The sequence below is a fragment of the Cygnus olor genome, chromosome 3, assembly GCF_009769625.2.
Source record: "Cygnus olor isolate bCygOlo1 chromosome 3, bCygOlo1.pri.v2, whole genome shotgun sequence".
NCBI lineage: Eukaryota > Metazoa > Chordata > Aves > Anseriformes > Anatidae > Cygnus > Cygnus olor.
The window spans coordinates 2,094,728-2,112,581 of NC_049171.1; the positions used below are offsets into that span (position 1 = coordinate 2,094,728).

Genomic DNA, 17,854 nt, shown 5'->3' on the forward strand with positions numbered 1-17,854 from the left:
CGAGCGTCTAACAACGTAAGTCAGCGAACAGGCTAACACCGGCCTCAGATTATTCGTAAAGGTAGCAGTCCCACAGCATATGGTTTAAAAAAAAAAAAAAACAAAGCTTAAAAAAAAACCAAAAAACCAAACTGACCGTGCGTTGTTTTGGTAAGATATTTCTTCCCTTAGGCGTCTCTCCTGGGAAGAGCTCGGTAGATGAATCTGCCGCCTACCTGCCGCACCTTGATTTTCTTGTGGGGCTCGAGGAGGAGCCAGCGATGGGCAAAGCAGCCCGAGATGGCTGCGCTGGGAGGCTGCCGCTAATTACTGTGGCGTCTGACAATTAGCTGCTCTTAAGCCTTCCCTCGCGAGCTCTCAAACAAAAACAAGGACGCGGCAGGAGGGGGAGAGCTGTCCTTGCGATGGTCTTGTGGAGAGGAGAAATTGAAGCTCCAGGTGGTGGATGTCTTGGTGCTCCTGCAAGGAGTGGGACACGGCGCCGTGCTGGCGGAGCAGGCGGGCTTTGAGGCACCCCAGGAGCTCGGCTTTGTTGCTTCCTACAACCCCTGTCCGTGCAACAGGTCCCTGCTTCGTGGAAAACCCCTGAGTCGGTACCGTATGCCAAGTGGGGGCGTTGATGCGAATCTTAGAGCTGTTAACAAAAAACAAGACTTAATGCTAATAGTAATAAAAAGGTTGCAAGAACTCCTGCCTCTGGTTCCTCACACTCGCCCCCAGGGTCTGCCGGCTTTGTTTTTACTCCGTGGCAGTGATGAACGGCACCAAGGCTCCTACAAGTGTCTCAGGGGTGCAGTTGGTTAGGAGCTGGAGCTGGCAGGTGTCTCAGGGCTTGGTCCACGAGCTAATTTTTCTCCTTCAGGAACCAGACCTGCTCTTCCTCCGCAAATAACTTTGAAAAATACAAGGACGATCTCGATTAGAAAGGCCGAGCTACGCAATTACTTCTTCCTTGTCGAAGGAGGTGTCAGGGAAATGTTTTTGCATCGTTCCTGAGCTCGCTTTTGGGGCGGCGTTACTCCCGCAGCAAGGCCCGGAGCATCTTTCGGAGCCGTTTAGCCAGGGACGAGCCGGGCTCTGCGCTGACTTGTGCCTTTGGATCATTCCCTCGCCTTGGAGGAGCGGCGTGCGATCTCGAGACAGATCTCGAGGCGGTTTCCATACGCCTCTGCGCCAGCACGGCGATCGTGCTGGGTCCTGACTCCGGGACAGAAGGTGGCCGCGGTTTGACAAAGGGAACGGGGTTGGCTTTATCAAAAGAGTGAGTCTCCTCTTCTCAAAACTGATTAAAGCGGAATTGTGAACGTTTCTTGCTGCTTTGCAGGGGTGTCTGGCTCCATGCTGTGCTGGCCCTGGGCCTATTCTTAGCCTGTTCCCTTCAATCTCCTGTGCGTGTGTCGAGGGAGGGCTTGGACCAAACCCATCCCCTGGCTGCTGGAGGAGGTGGCCTCGGGCCCTGTCCCTCTCCCAGTCCCTGCCATTTCCGTGATGAGGAGATTCAGCTTGCTAACCCAGCAGCAAACTGCTCCTGTTCTTTTTCTGTTTGCTTTTTCCTTCCCCTTCTAGGCCCGGGGGGAGGTTGCTGGGCACCCTTCCCTGCCTTTTCTCACCGTCAGCTTGCTGTCTTAATTACCCTGCTGCAGGATATTCCTGTCTCCAGCCTAACCTGGCTCTCCGAAGACCTGAGATGCAAACGCTGGCGGTGCCAGAGGAGGAGACGGCTCGTTTGGGAGGATTTCTGTATTTTTGACGCTCCGGTGTGCTGAGTTTTGCTGCCGCGAGGCCGTGCGGGATGGCTGCCTGGTAGGAGCCGGCCTGTTTCTGCTTCTCAAAAGGCCAAACGAGGCAGAGCAGCGAGGAGCTGGGTCTGTTCCTCTTTTTTTTTTCCCCGCTGAAGGGGATCGCAGGGGTAGGCACCTTCGGGAGGGCAGCACCCGGTCTGCTTGGCCCCTTTTTCCTAACAGGGAGCGCTGCAAGGCATGCGTGGGGTAAGTGATGGGCTCGGAAGGTCACTGGAGTAGGAGGATGCTCATTTTTCAGGCTCTGCGTGCTGCTGGGGGGCACGGGGCTGTGCTGCCACATGCAGTTCCTGTTAACGGGGACCGGAGTTGCACTACAAGAAGAAAACCTCCCATTTTGGAGGCCGCTTGGCAGAGGGACAAGCGGAAAGGCGGGTGGTGCTGGTGCGAATCTTCCGAGATTTGGGCACTTCTTTTCATTGCCTGGCTTCTTATCCCGAGGCCTCCTGGCTCCAACTTCTGCTCTTCGGTGATAAGTGAAATTAATAATCTCCCTTATTTCCCATACATGGCAAGGAATGTCTTCGTTCTGGCCCCAGTTTAACAGCGGATGAGATCTGCTTTGGGAACCGCCTCATGCAAAAGGAGAGGGAGAAGAAGAGGAAAGGAGCAGTGGCGTAGCCTCCTCGCTTTAAAACGCAGCTTTGATGGTTCCCTGGTACCCGTATCCTTATTTAACTGGCTGCGTGCTCCTTGGTCTTGTTCCTTGATCCACGTAACAACCAGAGCTGTAAAGACGCTTCGTTAGATTGGAAAAAAAAGGGAAGGCGTGTGTTGCTTGCAGGATTGCATTTTGGTAATTGTTTGCAGTGACCTTTTGGAATCTCGGAGTGGAAATTTGTTTGCTTGACTGTCTCCCAGAGCAGCCCCTGGCTGACTGCGTATAGAAGGGAATGGAGCTGTTTTGTTGTTTGTTTCTTTTTTAATTACATTCTGACAGCAAAGCGCGTTCTTCCGTGTTTATTGCAGCTCTGGCTATTGCAAAGAGCAAGCTATCTTGAACAGCACTTCCGCAGATGGCGTTTTTCTTAAACTTTGTTGGTTTTTTTTCTCGTGGAGATGCTTTTCTTGGAGCCCAAACTGCTTGGCCTTGCTTGCCCATTATTCAAAATACTGCTTTTTATTTTTTTTTTCAATCTACGGAGAACATTCTCACTTCATTCTTGAATGTCTAGAGCTGTGACAATGAAAGAGCTCTGGGTTTTTGTCACTATATTTTGTTTTTAGCTTAAGTTGTAATGTGATTAGGCTACAGAACTGTGCCAGGTTTAGGATCTATTTATTTGTTTTGCAGAGCTTTAGCTAAAGCCTTGTAAAATCTCGTTCCTTGGATGCGCTGGGTTGTGGTCAGAGGCCACCGTGGGATTGGTACGTCTGAAAACGTCAAATGTTTTAGACCTTGCTTCACATGAACTGCGTGGCTGCAGAAAACCTGCCGTTCCTGGGGACCAGCCCGATGGCTTCTTCTTTAACCCTTCTGAGGCATCTTGTCTGGTGTTCCTCCCCTTTCCTATCTAAAATCTGGCTCTTCTTGAGATCAAAGGGTCAACCGAGAGGTTTCGCACAGCATTTGCCCGCTGCACCTCGTTTCTCAAAGCTGTGTGGAGAGAGCCTGGTCCTTCAGATGCGCGAGAGAAAGCCCCGTGGAAACAAGTGTTGGAGAACAGGCACAAAATTAGGGTTCTGCTAAATGTTGAGAAACAATATTGCACCCACAGAGACCTGCCTGGCTCAGGTGAAAATGAGCCTACAAAGAACCGTCCCAGTGGAGCAGGAGGGCAGGCAGTGGAGATCACAGAGTTGTAGGGGTTGGAAGGGACCTCCAGAGACCATCGGGTCCAACCCCCCTGCCAAAGCAGTTCCCTAGAGCAGGCTGCCCAGGCAGGCGTCCAGACGGGCCTTGAATGTCTCCAGAGAAGGAGACCCCACAACCTCCCTGGGCAGCCTGTCCCAGTGCTCCGTCACCCTCACCGGGAAGAAGTTCTTTCGCATGGTGGTGCGGAACTGCCTGGGCTCCATTTTGTGGCCATTGCCCCTTGTCCTGTCCCCACAGACCACTGAAAAGAGGTCGGCCAAGTCCCTCTGCCTCCCACACCTCAGGTATTTATAGACATTGCTGAGATCCCCTCTCAGCCTTCTCTTCTCCAGGCTGAACAGCCCCAGGTCTCGCAGCCTTTCCTCGCAGGGGAGCTGCTCCAGGCCCCGTATCATCTTTGTGGCCCTCCGCTGGACTCTTTCCAGGAGATCCCTGTCTTTTTTGTACCGGGGAGCCCAGAACTGGACACAGTACCCCAGGTGAGGCCTGAGCAGGGCAGAGCAGAGGGGGAGGATCACCTCCCTTGACCTGCTGGCCGCGCTCCTTTTAATGCACGCCAGGATCCCGTTGGCCTTCTTGGGCACTAGGGCACACTGCTGGCCTGAACGTTTTGGCAAAAGTGGGCTTTTCATCCTTAAATCTGACTAGATAGACCTGAAGGGCGCTCTGAATTTCCTGCTAAACTCCCGATAAAAATCTAACACTGCTGGAACTTGCAGAGCAGTTCAGGTGTGCGCTTCCTTGCTTGCAGGGCTCCTGCGAAGAGTTTGATCCGCCCCCTTCGTTTTGTTGAGCCTCTTAGGAATAAATGACGTTCCTCAAGCTGTGAACACAAGAACAGTTTAGCTTGGAAAAAAAAAAAAATAATCCCCCGCAAACAGACAAGGCAGTGCCCAAGCCGTGTTTAAGCAGCAGCTAAAATGGCATGGGGTGAACTGGATTAAATCTGTCAGGGGGTTAAATCTGTCAGGTTTTTAATTCCCAGATTCAGTAGAGCTTTTTTTTGTGTGTGTTTTCAATGAATTGTACATACATGTGTCTGCTCGTGGGGTGATTTCCTTCAGCTTTCATAACTAGAGTATGTCCAGAGGTGCGACAAACGTTCTGTTAATTAGCGCTACAAACCTTTTCTATCTTTTTATGCAGCGACAGAATTAAACCCACGACCACCTGAGCTGCAGCGCTGCAAAACGGGGCTGCTCCCGGGTTTGAGTCTTGTCTTTGCAGGCACCTTCCTCTTGCCCAGCAAGGTGAGCTCCGTGCAAGGCCCCTGGTAGGAGGCTTCCGCCTGGCTGTAGCGTGAGCGGTGCCTTATTTTTGTTTGTGCAATTGCTACTGGAAATGTCGACCTCCTCTGCCTGCGAAATTCGGCTGAAATGGCCACTGACTTCCGAAGTTACCGAGAGCAGAGAGGCTGCAGTGCCTGGGTTGCTTTCCAAATGAAGCTGCTAACAAACAGCACGGAAGATCCAACCTCCTGCAGTTAACTCCTGCTCTGCTTCGATTTTCTCCCCAGGTGTTTGCCCTTCTCCCCGCTGTCTTTGGGTCTCCTTTCCCACTTTTGTTCTGAGCCTGGGTTTGCTTCCTGTTTGTTTTCTTGGTGTTTGGCCTCTCCTCTCCCCCAGTTAAGAACTAAACGAGGAACATTTCGTGTTCACACATGTAGCTTTATTTTTTGTGCGCGCCCTTCTCTGCTGGTGGCAGATCTGACCCGAGCAGTTCTTCGGGTCCTCTCCATCAGGAGAGGGCTTCTGTGGCTGGTTATTTAAGAGGGAGTCTTGATCAACACTTGTTTTTCTTCCTGTCTCCCTGTGATGCCCTGCTGGTTGGGATTTTTCAGTGACCTGTTCCTTCTAATCTTCAGTTTTGACCCCGTTTCGCAAGGCTTGTGTAAGCAAAGGACTCTGCTAGGATGAACTGGCACATGCAGCAGGGTGAGCGAGATCCAGCAGCTGTCGCACCCCCCTGTGACCATGGAGGAAGAGGAGAAGATGCCATTGCTTCTGTTTTCTCTAGCTTTTTATATTGAAAGGGGGAAAAATGTTGGCGGGCTTCACGTGAAAGCTGACACGACCTGGGGTCACCCTGTTTCTTCGCTGTGTCCTTAACCAGTCCGTCACTCTGGGTGGCGGCGGCAGTTTTTATTCTTCTTGCCTGTGCTGGCACAAAACTCGGAGTCGCGCTGATGCTGCGCTTGGTCTGGGGATGTTTCTCCGGAAAACAAGCACTTGGGGAGAGGTCACATCTGTGGAGAGCTGTTGCTGACTCACAGCATCGATATCTGCTGGCCTATGCTCGTTTTAAGCAACTGGGTTTTGGAAGCTCATAAAAACCGCAGAAAGGGATGCGAAGCTGAGCCTGGCCTGCAACTGATGGCTTCTTACTGATTTTTCCCCGTGGTTTCTGTCGAAAACCAAGAGTAAGAGGAGTAGGAGAGTTGCAGTTTATGGTGAAGTTGTGCCTGATGTGTTTTTAACTCCTTCTTTTATTTGTCATCCTCGCTGACTCGGCTTCCTCCTGTTTCCATCGCCTTCCCCCTCTTTGGCCTTATTTTCGTAGAATTCCCCTTTCTCTGAATTTTTCCAGTTCTCTGCCAGCTGTGGAGCAACAGAGAAGACAGCGGAAGGTCCTGCTCTTCCCTCGCCCCTCTTTTGACGACGGGAGGTACCCCATTAAAAGAGCTCTGTGGTCACCTAGGGGCAAGCACTTGTCCCCAAACCCCGAGCAGCGTGTCCTGCCGGCTCAGCCTTTGCTGCATCTGCTCTTGTGGGCACGATGCGCTGAATTTAAATAAATTGTAGTCCTCGCAAAGTCAAATATTGGTCGGTGGCGTGAGCCGACTTGGCTGAAATTCACGGTGGAGGACCAGCTTGGTTTGCACGTGTGTGTAGGCAGCTTCGTCGTGGGAGATGAAGATGTTGCCTTGAACGCTTTTCAAGGGGAAGGAAGAGGAGCCCAAGGCTTCTGGTGGCAGTAAGGGAAGTGGGAGGTGGTTAGAAGACGCGTTATTTGGGGATATGATAAAAACTCTTACTAACGAATGAGGTCATAAGACAAAATTAAGGAGAAGTTGTTAACTGCGCGCTATTACGGATGTCTTGAAATGATCTCTCGTGCTCTGGTCCCTTGCCATGCCCCTGGGATGATCTTAATCTGTTGAAAGCCAGGTCCAAAAAAAAGAAAAAGAGGCTGGCCGAGGTTTCTGCGGAGATCAGCAGACAGGACGCAGGGATCTGCTGGCGTCATTTCTTCCGTGGAAGCTTCACTCTGTGGACTCTGGAAAGACACCGAGGACCTTCCTGTCCTGCATGGGCAGCTCCAGGTGTTTTGGGAGATGCTGCTGTGGAGATGCAAAGGGGTCCGAGGGATCTCAAGCTGTTCAAAAGGGCCTCAAAACCGTAAAGACGCAGCTTTAGGAGCGGTCCTGCTTGAGTGACTGCAGGGATCTCATCGCTGCTGCTGTGAATCCCGTGGGAGCTGGTGTAAATGATGAGCTCCTGCCTGTCTTTATTAAGACACCTTTTTTCTTTCCTCCCCCCTATTTTCGAGCTGTCCCACCCAGCCTTTCAGCGCCATTTATGTTGTGGGTGATAAGATTTTCATTGTAGCCTTCAGCCTCATGGAAGCTTTGTGCCCACAGCTGATCAGTTCTTCAGTAGCCCAGCGAGCAAATGCAAGGCAGCAAATGCTAAAATATTTATCGTATTGCCATAAAGGTCACTGAGAGCAGTGAAGGCTCAGTACAATACAGCCCTGAATCTTCGCAGAGATGCTCTGTCACCGCTCTCTTTGGAGAGCTGTGTCTTCCTAAAGTACCTGGGATAACTCAGCCGTGGCACATGGCTTTTGAGGCGTGTGCTTGGAGCCTCTGTGGGTCAGCGCGTAAGTGTTACGCTGAAATTTAATGCATTTAATTCTGTATTTAACTCTGTGTGTGCTCTGAGGCAAGCATGAAGGGCAGAGCAGAAAGAAAGACTTAACCTTGGACTTCTCTTGACTGATGTAAGTAATTTGCAGAGCTGTAGGACCAAATCTCGGCGATCTTATTTCTATTAAGACTGCGGCAATCTAGACTCGTTATTAATGCTGGAGGGCGCCGGTGCCCCTGCCCGAATGACTCGCTGCGTAACGCGAGTGGGAAGGAGAGCGATGGAGAGGCCGTGGCGTGGGCTGTGACCTGCCTTCCCCTGACCCACGACGTGAAGCTGAGCTCGGCACGGGGATGCCGGGCTGCGAGGAGCCTCTCAAACCATCCCCACGGGCGTGTGGATGTCTGCGGGTGGTTGTGGTGCCTGGCTGGGTTGGCTGGGCGTTAACCAGCTGCTGCCCGGGTCTCTCTTACCACGCTGTGGCTCAGCTTAGATGGCTGAGGAGCATTTCGGAGTCCGGCCTTGTAAGTACAGCTTGTTAACTGGAGCCACGCTTCTTGTCCAGGCTGCCTCTTTATTTGAAGTCCTGCTGCCTGTCCGGGCACTATTCAAGTCCCTCTGGCTTCTCATCTACAAGCATCTGCCTCTGATCCCCCTTGTTAGATGGGGACGGTGGCGTTTGTCTCCCAGGCAGCGGCTGCTGGCACCTGCAGGCTCCTCCGGCTGCCGTGAGCTCTTCCCTCGTCTCACTGAGAGTTTTGCTAATTGGAAGCGAGAGCTGGAGGGGCCACGGTTGTTGTTCGGCACCTTGAGTGAGTTTCGGGCAGCTGCGGGAGGTTCGGCAGCTTCGTCTGTCGCGAGCAGGCAGATCGCAGCTCCTCGAGCAAACCTCTCGGTTGGGAGGGTGGGAAGCGAGGTGCTTGCGTGAAGTCCCTGGCGATACCTGGGTGTGTTTGGCATCCTTAATTTGAGTACGTCCATCCTACAGCCAAGCAGGTGTTTGATTTTTTTTTCAGGAGTGTTTCAGGCCAAGTTGAGGGATTTCACCGGGTCCAGACACCTTGAAGCTCACGGTAAAAAAGACAAAGGATGAGAGGCGCTGTTGCTGTACGCCTCAATTGCACAGGTAGGGTTTAAAAGGTTATTCCTACCTGAAGTCTCGTGTGTAAGGGGATAAAGGCTGGTGGCTGTCGTGGCGAGGCTGCGCCAGCGGTGCAGATGTTCGGGCAGGGCGCTGAAGTGTTTGTTTTCTCTTCTTGCCCACTTCTGGGTACGTAAGCTCTACGGGCTGGCAGGTCGGCAGACGGTTAGGAAATGTTTTCATAAACCCTTGAAGGTGTCGTGGGCTGGAGAAAAGAGGCCGCGTGGTCTGTCGCTCCTGGCTGTGGGGTGCACCAGGTTGGGAAGTGATCGGATTGAGACCAACCGAATAAAAAAGCCGAGCTGTAACCTTGGTTTGCTGTGCGCTACGCCATGCTTTCACGGGGACACGGGAGAGCAGAGATGGTGGTGGAACAAGAAACTCCCGTGGCACATCCTGACATCATCTTCTTGGTTTCAAGAGCTAAGAGCTGATGAACTTATGGCATTAATCTTTATTTATTTATTTTTTTAACCCGTTAGGGTGAGGCCAGCATTCGAGCAGGAGGCATTCAGGTTGGGAGTCCTTCGGACAGCTGTAGCTGTCTGTAACTAAGCCGTTTCTTTTCTTCCTTTCTTTCCCTGAGCTCTGCTTTATAGCCGGTGGAGAACAACAGCCGTTGGTGCGGCACAATTCATCTTGTCCTAAGCAGACATCTTGAACCAATCAAGTTTTATGTGCCCTGGAAGTGCCTGCTGCTTTTCTCAGCTACAGAGGGAGCCGGATCCTCTGGTGATGTGATCTCTGGATTTGAGACACCCATTTGGTAGCAGGTCAGGGGTTGCGGCACATTTCTGGCCATTTGGGGGAGAGGTGTGGTGTGGTGTGGTGGTGCAAATATCCATGAAGAAAGCTGAAGGGCTTTTTCCCATCTCTCCTGACCCTGGAAAGATCAGCCAGTTCGTGCAGGTAGGACGGGGAGAAGTCTTGGTAACAACCTTGGAGGGGGATTTATCCCACTATCCCAGGGAGGAATGGGGTAACGTAAAGGCTTTTCCCAGTGATTTTTGTATCCCTGGTCAGATGTGCGTTGCTGGAGGAAATGGCGCTGAAAACGGCCGCAGAGCTTTTTGTTTTAACTCTCTAACTTGAGCCTGGGTCACACAAAGCAAACCCTCCAAGCCCGTGAAGGGGGTTTTGTGGAGGAATAAAGCTTATTGTCAGCTGCGGTGTTCAGACCCTTGGGAAATTGTGACCATTGTCTGGGCTATTATTGCTTAATAAAAGCTTTGCATTTCCTCATTCAGGGTCTTGAAAATCTGCTTCTGTGCTCTTAAAAATAACCCAGCGTGAGCCTGCGATCGGGAGCATTCAGAAGAAATTCTTCAGCCCTTTAAAACAAAGTGAAGGGAGGGGAGAAAAGCCCTCCTCGAAGTGCTTTTACTCGCTGGCAAAGAGCGATTGTGGCTACCCGGAGGAGGTGCAGTGGGGCTCAGCTCCCCTCCGACGAGGGTTTGTTCACCCACAGCAGGTTTGGGGCGCAGCCGCGGCCCTTTGGGGAGCACCCCCAGGCAGGTGGGTGCATGGTTGGTTGCTGCTGGCATCTGCGTTTTGCTTTCTGGGGCTGTTTTGGGAAGGGTGACTTGTGCAGACCAAAATCCAGGCAGGGCAGTGCTCAGGGTGCTGCTCCTGCAGGCTCCCTGCTGGTTTTGGGGGTGCTGCAGGATATTTTGGGTGGCTGGTGGGGACGGAAAATGGAGCCAGCAGACGTCACACTGAGGGACTTTGGGAACCAGGAGGAGCAGGATGGGTGCCACAGGCAGGGGACGGTGAGCTGGGGGCTCTGCGGGGTGCTGGAGCCTCCGCTCTTCCTGACTCCTGCTGTGTGAGGTTATGGCCCTGCACGGAAACCCTCGGACTATTTTGACAATCCATTTTTTAGTCCTGTTTCTTTCCTCATGTGCGTTCTTCAGTTTTATTTTCCTTCTGCTTGTATGGGAATAATTACACCGCTTGTTTCTTGTGCTCTAACTATAAGGAAGAATGTCTCCAGGTTTATTTTCTTTTCCTTCCGCATCAAGCGGTGCAGTTTGCGCTGTGAAAACATTCTGGACAGCAGCTGCTGCCCACGTAGGGCACAGAAATGTGTGTTCAGTGGTTGAGCAGCGTGCTTGCTCTGGGCGTGCCGCCTTGTTTTGTTCAGCGCGAGTGTCCGCGCGCGGCCTTAGCCGTGGTTTATCGTCGCCGCGGTTTATCGTCGCCGCTGAGCTGGGGAGGTATCCCTTAGGGTAGTAATTTGTGCTTTGTGCAAGCCAGAGGATGCGAGCTAACCTTTGCAGGAGGCTTGGAAATAAGCTTGCTTTTGGAGCCGCAGGTTGCTGGCGGGACGGAGGCCGCGGCGTGAGCGGGGAGCTGTCAGGATGATGCTGGGCTGCAGCAGGGCCGCGGAAGAGCCTTGGTAAGGCAGAGGCTGAGAGCTGGGGTGTTACTGGCCTAGTTTCACAACCAAGATAAGAAATTCTCCACGGGAAAAGGAATACAGTGGAATAAGGCACAGTCCTTATCTCAGGTAAATCTCGCCTCACCTTTGTGTGGGTTGGTAGGAGCTGAAATTTTCCAGGTCCTCGTATGCACCGTGGAAATGATTTCTGTGCCTGCGCCGGGAGAATTTGCTGTGTTTCAGTTTATATCCGTGTGATTAACGAGGTCCGTATGTTGAGAATACAACTGCTTTTCTCCCTTTTTTATTCTTTTTTTGCCACTAGTATCTAAATGTATCTAATAAAAATGCAGACCGAGGCTCTTCAATGAGGCAATAAGTCATTCCTGCTTCCCTTCTGAAGACAAAACCACCTCACCACTGGCTTGCTCTTTGTGTGGACTTCTGCTTTGCATTTCCACGCATCCATCATAGCATGAAGGCCGCCACAAAAGGCGGCGGGAAAAGGATCAACGGGCCGTTTCGGTGTGCTTAAACCCAAACTCTTGCAGAGGGAAGCCCTTAGCTTTGGTGGGGCAGGCTGTGGGGTTGTGATGACGGAAAGCGTTTGGGGAGAGAAAATGAGCGCTGAGTAAGTTCAGCGCGGTATTGAACTTATATTTAAGAACAGGAGCCGCTAGGAAGCACTTCAGAAGTGGAAACATTTCCAGTTTTGTTCCTCCCCTTTGCCAGATCGCAGAATTAGGTGATTTTTGGGGGCCTCCACCACCTGGAGGACAATCTGTGTCGCCAGCATCTTGCCCCTCGGCTAACGCTGCGCGCAGCCACGTGCACGCGGTGAACGGGGTGCGCAAAACGCTGCGGGAGGACGGGTATGTGGGGTCTGGTTTCGAACCTTTAGTTACGGGAGGAAATAGCTGTGCTACAGGAACAGCTCTGGTTTTCAGGCACGTTGCTGCAGCAGCGCGCTGTGGTTGTGGTTTGACAGCCCGAGTCGGACTGCGAAATCAGATTACGCTTGCACGTGGTGGCTGCGTGCGAAATCCCGGGCGGCTGAGAGCCACGGTCACTGTGGGGCTGCACAATGGGGGTTTTGGGGCTGCAGGGGCCTCTCCCTGAGATCTTGCGCCTCAGTGTGGGTCTGTGTCCCAGTGCTGCTGCTCGCCGCTTCTGCCAGGACATCACGGCAGGGTTGGACTGCGAATTGCACTGTTAGGGTATCTGAACCAGGGAAGAGAAGACGTGTGCTTGGTTTGGACAGGCTTCTTCACAGCTCACAGGTTGACCTTACATGTGGTTGGAGTGATGACAAGCTCTGAGATGAGGCTCCAGCCAGCTTTTGTTGGAGAATCACAGAGTTGTAGGGGTTGGAAGGGGCCTCCAGAGACCATCGGGTCCAACCCCCCTGCCAAAGCAGTTCCCTAGAGCAGGCTGCCCAGGCAGGCGTCCAGACGGGCCTTGAATGTCTCCAGAGAAGGAGACCCCACAACCTCCCTGGGCAGCCTGTCCCAGTGCTCCGTCACCCTCACCGGGAAGAAGTTCTTTCGCATGGTGGTGCGGAACTGCCTGGGCTCCATTTTGTGGCCGTTGCCCCTTGTCCTGTCCCCACAGACCACTGAAAAGAGGTCGGCCAAGTCCCTCTGCCTCCCACACCTCAGGTATTTATAGACATTGCTGAGATCCCCTCTCAGCCTTCTCTTCTCCAGGCTGAACAGCCCCAGGTCTCGCAGCCTCTTCTCATAAGGAAAATGCTCCAGGCCCATCGCGTGGCCGTGCTCGGACGCTCGCTGCACCAGGGCTTGGAAGAAGAGGAGGAGAAGCAGGGAGCCTTAGCGACTTGTGTTCAAGGATCGAAAGCCAGCGTTTTATTTCAATATATAAAACAACAGCTCTGTGAGTCAAAACAGCTGTGGGAATAGGAGTCAATTGAGTCTTCAGAAATGCCAGCCCTCGAAGAGCTTCTGGGGAAGGAAACCAGGGTTGTGCTGTTGGAATGCCCTCTTCTGATGGGCAGTCAGACCCTCGTAATCAGATTTAGCCGGGCCACACATAATAAGTGGTACTTTATTTACAGACTGCGCGTTCCCTTGTGGACACCAAGGCCCGAGGAGGAATTACTGAACCGCAGACGCCCAAAGCAGCGAGCAATTCAGACAGAATTCACAAAACCCAGCCCTTTGCAGAAGCGGTCCCTCGGTTAGTAACGTTAATTAGCGAGGTTCAGCTCGGTGAATATTCCTGTAGCACGCTTTTCCAAAACATACAACGCTCTAAGCTCTTCACCCGTGTAATGAGCGTGTGTACAGCGATGTTAATTAGCTGCATCCCTCTGAGGATGCCCCCTCAGGGGGTGGTGGTCCTGGTGGGCACCTGCTGGTGGTAGGCAGGGGCAGTCCCTCCGAGACCCACTCCTGCACAGGTCTGCGAGCTCGGCTGTCACAGTTTTGCCCTTTGTTTTATTATCCTCTGTGCGTTCCGCTTAACAAGCGGCGCCGTTCCTAATAGGAGTTATTTCCAGGTTTGCCATTAGTGCCCCGTTTTAATCAGCGCCGACGAAGCGCCTCGTGTGATGTGTTCTCCAGGTGGGTGTCGTGATTCAGGGGTTCTTCAGAAAAGCTTTTAGGCCACCAGGATGGCTCTCCTTGTGCTGACAGCAGTTTGAAATCCCTGCCTCCTATCAGCCATCCCGGAGTACCACCTCCTTCCTCCGGCTTGCACAAATAACTCCGTGCCGAGGAGAAACTTCCCCCCCTGAAAATGTGGAAGTGCCGCTTGTTCTGCAGAGCCAGCAGGGCTCTGACATTGCTCCGGTTCAATATCCGTGCTGATGGGATGTTCCTGGAGTGGGAGAAGCGTCTGGGGGAGGCAGCAGCTCCCTACAGCTCAGTAAAAAATAAAATAAAATAAAAAAATTCCCCTTGTACTAACACGGATGGGACGGAAGAGGATAGTGCTCTTTGTTTTATTTGTTTTATAATATATTTACAGATATTATGTGAATAACATGGCTGCAAATGAGAACAGAGTTATCCTTTAATTTTTATATACGTCTACCTTTCATTTTTATATATGTTCAGGGTGAAAAAGCAGCGCGGGATCAGCAGGTCTCCTGCCCAAGAGGAGGGCCGTTCTCCCAAATACGTGTGCTCCGTCTCTAGTTGTAAATTTTTGGTATGGCCCAGAAAACTCTGGGTTTTGCCGTTTGATTATAATTTGCATTTAGATTGGCTGCCCGAAGGGGAGTCGCCGGCGAGTCTGGCTCGAGCCTCGTGCAGATCCGCCTGCAAGTAGTGGCATTTACATAAAAACCATTATCTCCGTTATTGATAAACATGAAAGGCATCCGTTTCGTTTAATTTTCTGATGAGGAGTCTTTAATCTGAGCGCACAATAAGGCTGCAGCAGTGCCATTCCTGCCCCTCATCCCTCCCTGCTGACCCCTTGTTGTTCCTCGGGCCGGTTTCGTTGGGGTTTTTGGGCTGGGAGACGTGGAGTCCTCGGTTCCGATTTCCTGAAGTAGCCAGTTGTCATGCTGCACGGTAGGGAGTTATTTAATGCCCCTCTTAAGAGGTGTCTCTATTAATCGAAGGGGGATTTAATGTGTCCCCGAAGCGTAATCGGTCTGCGCGTGGTGTATACTGACGTGTCTAGTGATGGGTTTTGCTTTTCTTTGCGTCATAACTGTTCCGTAGGTAATTTTTTGCTTCATCAGAATGGGCTTCAGCACAAACTGAGTGGCTTCTTATTAAGGGGATAAAGTTAAAATTCTAAATTTGAAATCTACTGAAGGAATTTCCTTGGTGCATGCAGGGTACAGCCACCTGAGCCTTCAGGACCATGCCTTAGGAAGGGAATTCCTGTCTCGGCGGCCACCGAGGAAGCCTTTGTAACACACCGAGCCCGTGTAATGGTGCCTTGGTGACCAGTGTGCCTCAGGAGGAGTGATTCGCCATCCCTGTAGTAACTGCTTTTGTGTAGCTGTTGGTGCTATTCTTACATAAATATCTTGCTTTTCTCTTGGTTTGGGTCAGGTCTGACCTTCTGAGAGCCTCTGGAGGCTGCCAGTGCCGCAGCTGACTTCAGGCATGGCAGCATTTTTTGGTTTAGGGCATTTCTGGTTTGTGTAGGGCATTTCTGGTTTGTGTTGGGCATTTCTTGCTTAGGACATGTTCCAAGCTTTACCAGCATTCTCACTTCTCGACCTCGGTGTTGGGGGTGTCTGTTCTGCTTTCTTTCCTTAGCTGGCTTCTTGAATGTGTCACTTTGTCTATACTTACAGCTTTTCTTCTTCTCTAATAGGATCCAGACAAATGAGCGGGGAGTTGGGCACGGAGGAGAGGCAGATTCTGCTTGATCACCCTGTACAGTAAGTACCCTGACGTCTCAAGGATGAGATTTGCTGTGCTGCCTAATGTTGGCTTAAAACTTGACTTCACCAGGGAGCAGCACTAAATCTGCGTACTTTGACGACAACGTCCTACAAATACCAGCTCCCTTGGCTTACCTCCTGTTTTGTTTCAGGGGAAGTGGAAGCTGACAGCTCCAGCTCCTTCCATCCGAAGGGGTAAATCTGCCTGAATCCCACTTCCAGCGGTGTGCACGTTTCAGCAGAGCGCAGAACCAGTGCAGTTCTGCCTCGTACCTGCTTGAGGCATTGGGAAAGTGCACCGGAGGTGTTGGCACGTAGTTTAGCGATGTGTCGTTTGGCTCCCTGTGCAGCAGAGCAGAGGAGGCTCGAGGGGCGGGAGAGCAAGGGGTCACCTGCCTTGTTAGAGGTGTTGAATTCAGTGGGGAGGGAGGCTGAGGGACCCGCCACAGCAAATACAGGAGTTCTTTGTAGAGGCGTGCTGTAAAACTGGTTAAATGAGGCTTGGTTTTACTTGTGGGATGGAAAGGGTAAAGAAAAAAAAAGTACTGGAAAGTGTCGCCTTAGTACGCGGTAAGGACGGCAGGCTTTTTCTGAAAGCGAAGGAGAAAATCCGTATTTCATGGGGAATTTTTACACATTAAAATATCTCGCATGCATGCTAATGGGCGGTAATAACGAGCCTGTGCTTTATGAGGTGTCTACAAATGTTGTGGAACTTGCTACTGCGAGGGACTCGAGCTAATAAATACTGGTTAATTGGAACACGTTGGCCCATCTGGTGCGTAGCCAGACTGAAATAGTTAACTGCCTACTCTAGGCCTCTGGAAGCTGAGAGGACACTCTACTTTTGGGTATGAAATGCTGGCACAGGCACAGCAGGTGAGTGTGGGAGCTGCTCTGATTGACCCAGACGGCTGCACAATTAAGTTCACTGCAACAATCCTAGCAGGCGACTCCCCTAAGGGTAACACGGGATGATGAATTTTAAAGCTGAAGGTGCTCGTTAACAAAAGACAAGGACGAAATCACACTCTTGGAAACCGGAGCGTGTCAGCAGGTTGGTTTAAATAAGTCCTGGGTGCAGGGCAGTCAATTCTGGTACCTCCTGTGCAGGAAAGGGAAAAAAGAGGCTTTCTAATTTGTGGCTTCTTAACTTCTCCTACACCTGACCAGTGTAGCGTGGCACGCAAGATGTCCTTGGTTCAGGTGTTCTCTTCGTGCTTATTGCAGCATTGATTCAGCTCGTTTTACTTCTGGATCCAGGACCATCTTTCTGCCCTGCTGCTGGGATGTGCCAAGCGCGGTGGGGACTCCCTTCTCAGCTGGTACAGGAGCTGCTGCACCAAACGTGGTGCTGAATACTGAAACCGAAAGTAGCAGAGAGGTCGCGTGAAGAGCAGATGCTGCTGCTATCGATCAGGGGTGCCATCGTGCCGTGGTCTGAATCGACAGATCTAATCCCAGTGTGCGTTCAGAGTCAGATCTGCTGACTTCAGTAGCTAAAATAAGTCAATACCATTGAATTCTCCTTCTCCTCGCGTAGCTTAAGAAGAACACAAAGTTGCAACCTGACAGCTGTGCAATGTGCAGCACGCCCCAGGGCTGCGTGGGCTTCCCTGAGGGCATCGTTTGGCCTGCAGCGCATCTGTTACGGCTGGTGTCTTGTGTGGCAGGCTCAGCACTGACCTTCAGAACCTGCTACACGTTTGTGGGCCTGATGGCTGGAAGAACAAATATTGGAGACGAGGATTTGAGGTTTGGAATCCCTTTGTATGGCCGAAGATCGTGATTAAAGCAAGAAGACTGCGCAGATGAATTTAGGTCAGTAGGAGACAGCTGAGCGAAGGGATCTTCTTGGCAGAGAGATGGAACGGAAGAGATGCTGGAAACAAGGTCTGTCTGTGATTGCTGTACAACAAAATGGAAAAATAACTGGTTTCAAGAGTCTTTAAGTCATTGTATACAAGACTCTGTAGCACTAAGTATCTAGATAACTGGGCTGAGGTTGGAATATAAAAATACTTTCAACCCCAGCTAAGTACTGGGGGAGGCTGCATTGCTGATCTTCCCAGAAGCCATAGACTTCTGCCTGCTTTATTAGAAACTCAAACCGCAGCAAACAAACACCTGAGCCACAGGTCTGTCCTGTCTCCAGCAGTGGCTGGTGAAAATGGCCTTTATCTCTCATTAATTATTTAGCTGCTGTTTGAACCCACATGGGTTTTTGGCCTCTGTCCTGCTGCTGGACGTGTCAACGTTTAATTATAACTGTGATCAACCATCTCCTCCTGGTAACTGAGCTGCTGCCAACTGCTTTAACGTACTAAGCTCCTGTACAGGGAATTGTTTGTGTGTTTGCCTCTTCCATGCTGTTCTGGGTTCTGTAGGTCCCTGCTATGCCCCTTGCCAGAGATCGCTTCCAGAGAAAAGGATCCAAATCTAGTTTGACTGTCCTCCTTACAGGTGGTGTTCCGTGTCTC

General features: G+C 51.5%; 1 protein-coding gene across 17 annotated transcripts in view; it reads left to right on the forward strand.

Annotated features, from left to right (window-relative positions):
* The window catches only part of EXTL3 (exostosin like glycosyltransferase 3), a 130,418-nt gene that overhangs the window by 25,521 nt on the left and 87,043 nt on the right, over positions 1 to 17,854 (forward strand). For 11 of the 17 annotated variants that reach the window (XM_040554185.1, XM_040554178.1, XM_040554187.1 and 8 more), the window contains one exon: positions 15,305 to 15,371. The gene's annotated coding sequence lies outside the window, so the exon portion shown is untranslated. Of the gene's footprint in view, positions 1 to 6,206; positions 8,009 to 8,500; positions 8,611 to 9,211; positions 9,399 to 13,069; positions 13,202 to 15,304; positions 15,372 to 17,854 lie in introns of those variants that run through there. The other 6 variants (XM_040554181.1, XM_040554182.1, XM_040554183.1 and 3 more) reach the window with 5 other exon arrangements.